Here is an 8,275-nt window from a genome sequence, read left to right as displayed (position 1 = left end):
CATTCAGACAACGAAATACAGATTGACTCTCCTGTCTCTTTATTAATTATCAAGATGAACTGATAGTAATGGACACTCTTCTTTTATTATCAGGGCCAAATACGACTCGGTTGGCACTTTATATTTAGCTCCCGAAACCATTTCCACTATTACCAGTACCCCCCCCCCCCCCCAACCGTTCCCACCACATTACGAACCCTAGCTAGCTTCGGGCAAAAAAGGAGAAATTAAAAATAGAAGAACCGGGAGAAGAAGAAGAAGGAGCGACAGTTACGGGAGATGAAAAATGCCCAGGGAAAATGAGACAAAAAGGATATAAGGATAAAAAATGACCCCACCCATGGGCTACTCAGACCAGGCGCGCCGGAACACTTTCAGTTTTGGGGGGGCAAAATCCCGAAGGGGGCACAATATATTTGACAACGTGAGATACCGAATCGATCGAGAGGGAGAGGAGGTTGGACCCCCGTACACTCTTAAAAATATTGGGTAAAAATGCTCCATGATGGTAATTATGTATCCAACCAACATTGGGCATTTCTTTTGGGCATCATTATTTATCCAGTGTGATGAAAATTTGCTCATTCTAAAGTAATTTCTGCTTATTTTTTAACCATACTGGACAATATGCTTCCCGCATTGTGTAAAGTACTGCCCAAAATTGGTTGGATACATAATTACCCTCGTGCTGGTTAAAATTTTGCCCAATATTTTTTACAGTGTAAGGACATTGTGTAAAAATGGAGTATAAAAGTTGCGTTTCTAAGAGAATTCAAAAATAAATTTCTTGAGAATTAAACATAGAATTCACTACGAAAGACTATACTCAGAGTTTATGAGAACCTATGAAATCTACGCGCAAAATGTGGTTTTTGCGTCTGATCAATTAAATTACGTAATACGCTTATATTGACTCAAATACCAGAAATTACATTTTTCATGCATTATCCTTTCAGAAATACTTATTTATGTACAGTTACATACACGGAAGACGCGAGAGAGCACAATTATCATAAGTTTCAAGGAGTGTATTAAGCATAACTTAGCGTAACAACAGAAACAACATACATTCTAATGGATGTCTTTTCAAATTCAAAATGTCATACTGTTCTGACGTGGCAGACGTCGATAAGCACTTAAATCCCCATTTTATGCAAATCATTTTTGACCTCAGCATTGGAGATAGTCATTCCCTGATTATCCATGCATAGGCAAAACGTTTCATATTTTGTAACTGGAGGAAAAAAAATTATGACCTGCTTAATCATTGTCTAACAATTTTAAACCTTTCTGAAATTTAAAACATTGCTCGATTTATGTGTTTCCTTTGGCATGTTTTGGATGGCTGGGAAGCACTTTTGGATGACCCCTTCAAAATCTTCTTTTTTCTTTACATATTTTCAGGGGGAAATGTGACCATAACTAGGAAATGATGAACATCAAATTCCAGAAAATATTAATTTGTAAATAATCATGAATTAACAAACTACGGCAGTTCATAATGTACATTATGTAACATTATTTAGAAGAAAACAATTACATTCCAATAGCGGATGTGGTTGACGGTACACCATGTGGAGTTTTCGAAAAAGTGGATAGAGGAAGAAGTGAAATTGATAGGAGGAAGTGGACAGTTGATAGTCGAGTAATTTTTTGTTCAAATGAGCGTAGTCCTGATAAAGACAGTAAACCAGAAAAGGTTGAAGACTTGAAGAGGCTTGATTAGTTGATAGATGAGTACTCCTGCTCTGCACTCCATTCGCCGACTCAAGCTAGCATCTTCTCATTTATCCAATAAGCAACTACTCAAGCCTCTATAACTCTTTAAACTTTTCGGTTTTACAGCTATTTTCATATTCCATATGTTGCTCGAGTAACTAGCCATGCTAGCGTTCACGCGCGTTGGTGATATCGGGTCCGGGGAGCATTTCATAAAAGGACTTGTCGGACGTTTTATCCGACAGTTGCTATGGTAGTAATGCTTCTCAACCTATCAGAATACAGGAAAGTTGTCAGATCTGACAACTTGTCGGACGAAAATATTGATGAAACACCACCCCGGTCCGAGCGTTTCTGTGCGACCGCGCGTTTGTTAGCCGACACAGCATTGGTGAACCACTTTCATTCGGTTTTAGTCTAAATTAATGTATTCATTAAAAGGTTAAACGTTATCACACTGTAATAAGATGGAAAAGGGGCTTATCAAAGGTATGTTTCACAGAGGGACATATTCGTCAAAAGACGCAAGGCTTACTATGATGTGTAATTGCCCCGTCAGGGGCGAATTTTTTTTCATTTTTGACAATGGAAATGACAATTCTTAGGCAGAAAAGTGCCTTCATCGTTTACTTTTGTCCTTAAATAATATATTTTTTTCTACTTTTAGGGGGGCACATTGGGGGGGGGGGCAAAATCTCGTTTTGCCCCCCCCCCCAAAATTTTCTTTGGGGGGGCAAGTGCCCCCCTGCCCCCCCGCTTCCGGCGCCCTTGACTCAGACTGTACCCAGCTGTACCCCGACCCGGGGGGGGGGGCCACTTACATTGATGAGTGGATACATGCGCGACCAAAAAACACGTAAAAAGGATGTCTTTTTCACGATAGGGCACGTTTCGTACGTAACGTGATATGGGTGTCAAAAACACAAAAATAATGAAAAATGGGTATCTATTTCGCTAGGAAGATTACGTGTTTAGGGTCGAATTTGCGGGGATGATAAAACAAGACTAAAATGTTTTATAGAGGATGTCCTTTTTGCCCCAACATTTCGTGTTTAGAGTCCGATTTGCGCGAGGTGTAGAAGGTGGGGTCGTACTAAGCCAAATAAGCGGTAAACCCGACGACCGGTCGAAGGACCCGTAACAATAAAACATTCCTGTACTTGTTTAGGGGTTCATTTCAGGGAATATTTGCCAAGACTAGTATCGTTTTGTTTCCAGTAGGGTTTCACACGCCAATACTTGTTAAGGGGTGCATTTTTTAAGAATATGGAAATTACGTGTTGACCCCATGGTCGCGCATGGTATCCACTCGTGAATGGAAGTGCCCCCCCCCCCCCGGGACCCCGACTGTCTAGTAGGCTGAAAACAATTGTGACTTGAACGGAAATATAATTTTAAGGATCTGCAGTAATTTCGGTGAAGCAGCTAGCGCACGCACGAATTTCACTTTGATATATTTTATTGAAATTACTAGTATGCCTTCGAGATTGGATTGACAACTGATTGAACGCATTAGATATTGATTGTTTATGAAAGGAAATATATCTGTACTAAAACATAAGAAAATGGAAAGGGACAAGCCCATGACATCACCTATAATAATTGCATTACAGCTGCAATATATAATAGCTAATATAGTAGTAATAATAACAATAATAATGATATTTAATATGTTTATTGTTATCATTATTGTGATTGATATCATTATTATCATTATTATTATTATCATTATTTATATTATTGTTATCATTATTACAATCATTATTATTATCATTATTGTTGTTGTTATTATCATTACTATCATTATTATCATTGTGAGATTGAATAAGAAATCGTCCTTCAATAACCATGAAAAAAAGAACAAGTGATTAATGGATATGTTTAGCATGTATAGTATTGATGATATTTTGCTTTACTTTTCATGGTTTCTCCCTTCATTCTAAATAGAAATAACATGGATGTATTGACTAGAATATGCTTGATTTCTCATCTGCATAATTGATTTTCCTAAGGGCAATTTCCATGCTCAAATAATGCGCATGCCCTATAGTTGGGTCGTATGGACATTGATTGTTAAAGCATATTTAATCTGATTGTCCATATAATTACATACTCTGAGAAATGCCCCCCCCCCTCCATTTGTTTTGTACAAATTTCACTGCTACCTTTAAACATCCATCATCATCATCACGATAAATTCAATGCATTATCGTCTGTACACATGCTAAGTTTTCTCTTTTTTAAGTATGCCTTCTATTTTATCATGCACATCATTATGCGTACGTTTGAGTGCATGTGTTTACATTGTAAGTGCATCATGTGACACGACTGTATCTCATTCTTTAGATGACATTTTAGGGCAATTCTTTAATTTAGATGTGAACGCTAACCCTGGACGGTATGGGCTTCGCTCTGTTCTGGTTGGGCGTTGCCCCCATTATCCTGCGCTATATGGGTTATTATACATTTTTGCATGCCCTTACCCTCAGTGTTCATATCTAAATTTCCTCATATTCTCTTTCTTAACCCTGCATGTATAGAAATAGTAAAGTGAATGCCTCTTTCTTGTGAAATAGCGTTATACTCTCTCTGGCGATGCACTTAATCATGGTTAATGCTTTGTTACACGTTATTCGGAAGTGTTCAATGTTTTATAGTGTTTTTAAGCCAACTGTTAAGTAAACAAACACCAAGTACAATTGCAAGACAATGTATTTTCTTTACTGCATGCCTTTACCTTATAATAATGACATCATTCTCAGTGCACGTTTTAAAAACGTGACTCTATTTGAATTATTATCTGTTTAAAAGAATTTACATTGTCTTTTATTCCGCTTCTTCTAAACATGTTTTGAAGGATCTTAGAATGTGAACACCTGGTCTTGACTGGTATGGTAATTTCTCGGTTTTGGTTGACCGATAATGTTTTAATTGCATATTTTTGCACGGGCATTGCTCGGCTTTTATCCGACAATACTCCTATTACCTATCTAATGCTCGGACATTGCCTCGATTGAGCGATGCTCCTGTTATCCAGTGCATGATGCTTTGATACATGTTTTCACTTGTATGTATTTATTCTTTGCATGCCTTTACCTCGTTCATTTTCTCAAATACAATGACGACATTCTCAGGGCACGCATTAACGATAATTTTAGTTCAGTTTTGAAAACCGGACTCTGATTGGTATGGGAATCGTTCAGTATTGGTTGGACGATGCTCATTAATCATGATGCTTTATAATGCTTTAATTGCATGTTTTCTGATTCTTTTCATTGTTAAGCAATTTCCCGCGCTCTTAAAAGTATTTTAACATTAAAGCGCCATCGACAAACTCTCTCTATATAAGAATATATTATCTATTTGAAAGACTTTACATTGTCCTTTATTCCGCTTCTTCTAAACATGTTTTGAAGGATTTTAGAATGTGAACATCTGGTCTTGACTGGTATGGTAATTTCTCGGTTTTGGTTGACCGATAATGTTTTAATTGCATATTTTTGCACGGGCATTGCTCGGCTTTTATCCGACAATACTCCTATTACCTAATATCTAATGCTCGGACATTGCCTCGATTGAGCGATGCTCCTGTTATCCAGTGCATGATGCTTTGATACATGTTTTCACTTGTATGTATTTATTCTTTGCATGCCTTTACCTCGTTCATTTTCTCAAATACAATGACGACATTCTCAGGGCACGCATTAACGATAATTTTAGTTCAGTTTTGAAAACCGGACTCTGATTTGTATGGGAATCGTTCAGTATTGGTTAATTGCATGTTTTCTGATCCTTTTCATTGTTAAGCAATTTTTAACATTTTAACATTAAAGCGCCATCGACAAACTCTCTATATAAGAATATATTATCTATTTGAAAGACTTTACATTGTCCTTTATTCCGCTTCTTCTAAACATGTTTTGAAGGATTTTAGAATGTGAACATCTGGTCTTGACTGGTATTTTTTCGATTTTGGTTGAGCGATAATATGTTTTAATTGCATATTTTTGGTTAGCATGGGCATTGTTCGGCTTTGGTCTAATACTCCTATTATCATGATAATGGTCAGGCTTTGATGTCTGTTTCAAACTGTTTGAGTATCTTGTTTGAATGCCATTTACCGCATTTGTATAAATAACAACAATGCTGATTTTTTAGACTGCTTCTATTAAGGGTATTTGTTTATACGTAAATACCTGACCCTACTGTATGGATATCGTTCCGTTTTGGGTGGCGAAATAATAGCTCACAAGTATTTTTGAATGCGTTAATGCAGGTTTTAGGAATTATTTGTTATTGAGTAATTTCCCGCGTGTTTTAAACGATTTCAACATTGAACGATCCATCGCCAAACTAAACTAATATGTCTTGAACACATGACTCTTGTTGGATGAAATTTGCAACTTACGAATTGTTATGCTTTCATGCATTTATAGCGATTCTTCTTTGTTATGCATTGCTCTGATGTATATATATATGTATATGTATGTATGTGCATGTGTATGTATGTATATGTTTTTTTTTCAAGTAATTTTCTTGTTTGCATGTCTATACCAAAATTAGCAACAATGACAATCTATTTTCAATTATTGTACGATACAAAAATTATGGGCGCCTCTTTTCATGTTCTGTTTTCATGTCCACGATATTGATTTTGCTTTTACTTAATCTTGTTATTTGCCCACCTGTATGGAGTATCATTATATTTCATCACTTGCATTTCTTATGTACTGATTTTTTCTTTGGGCATCTCTCTAGGTCTCACAGGCCTAATTCATTCCCCATAGACTCATGTGTTAAATTGGCACTTTAAAAAATTCATAAAAAATAAGGATGAAATTCGGGGGTCGAATGTTTACTACCAGTGGATAGGATTTATATCTGGCAATCCATATCTGACCAGAAAAGGGTCCCTCGACCGGCTCATTTCAAAAATAAATTGGCGTGTTTGAAGACACCGTCGGGGGGGAGCAGATTCATCAACTCAAACAGCAAAATGGCCCTAATCCTTCCGCCAGTCAAAATATAGTCCAAAATTGGTGATATTTCTTCCCAATTAGGGAAAAGGAAGTTCAGTAATTACCAAAAATAGAATCAGTGTTAGATGTACAATCATATGCATACACTTTGTCAATCAGCCATATCAAAATAAAAAAAATAGCAATGGGTTGGCTCGAATGAATATCTATGGCCTACCACTAGTAATTAGGCCCGTGAGACCTGCAGTAATTATCAACGATGTATCTTCACTGTATTTGCTCTCTGACGCGTTCGTCCGCTCTGCCTACGAAGATTTCTGCTAAATCATGTAAATGCTTCCCTCTCTCGAAGCTTTATGAATTCGTTATTTGTTTGTACATGTATGTGTTTTCGTTTCTCTGTATGTCTGTTACTTATTTGTTCCCACACAGGACCTTTTATCTTAATTACTCTTCTTTTATTAACTCAATGCCGAAAGTAGTAGTGAATGTTGAGACGCTAAGTGTACTTCCGTGAATACCTTAATTGATATGCCGTTTTATTCTTTGAGTAATGATGACCTCTCCATTAATTTAAATACGCCTAGTAATTCAAATGGCTACCCTCAGGTTAATTCGGTGTACAACCACTTTGTAGCAAACAACATTAATGCATCATCAGAACTTCTTGATTTCCACACTGATCATGATTTAATTCGCAATCCTTCATCAGAATACATCACTGAAATTCAATTCTACTAGACAATTCTCCAAAGATATTTTTTCTTTATTACATTTAAACATAAGAAGCATAAATAAACACTTCGAAGAGTTCCAACTGCTATTAGACAATAATTCATCTAGAAATTCATTTTCCATTATTGGACTTACAGAAACTTGGTTAACTGATGAATCCAATATTCCATTTTCACTAGATCAATATGATTTCGTTTTTAATAACAGGAAAGATAGACATGGCGGTGGTGTTGCATTATATGTTTCCCACAATTACGAATACAAAATTCACAACGAAATCACTAATATGAATGAATATGTAGAGTCACTTTTTATCGAAATCAATGTCCCAAATTCCAAAAATATAATCATAGGTGTTATATATAGACCACCAAATTCTAATCATAATGATTTTTTTTACTTTAACTTGGTTAGAAATCCATTGTTGGTGAACAAACATGTTTTTATATTAGGGGATTTCAATATCGATATATTGAAGCATGACAGTAACAATACTGCCCATGAATTTCTTGAAACATTTTTGACATCTTCATATTTGCCATTAATATCAAAACCCACTCGCATTGCAGATCGCTCTGCAACACTTATCGATAACATATTTTGTAACGTCATGCCGACTCCTGATTCTGAAATAATATTATCTGATCTGACTGATCACTTTCCTATTATGTCACATTTTACCCTTAAGCACTCATGTATTAATCCTTCCAAGCCATCAAGGCGGAGACCTACTCCAGAGAATCTCGCAAGACTGGGTGTTTCGTTAGAGTCTATTGACTGGTCACCTATTTATAACAATAATGATGTAAACATATGCTTCAATAACTTTCTGAATATTTTTA

The sequence above is a fragment of the Lytechinus variegatus genome, chromosome 13 (genome assembly GCF_018143015.1).
Source record: "Lytechinus variegatus isolate NC3 chromosome 13, Lvar_3.0, whole genome shotgun sequence".
Taxonomy (NCBI): domain Eukaryota; kingdom Metazoa; phylum Echinodermata; class Echinoidea; order Temnopleuroida; family Toxopneustidae; genus Lytechinus; species Lytechinus variegatus.
Note: the sequence above shows the minus strand (reverse complement) of the source record.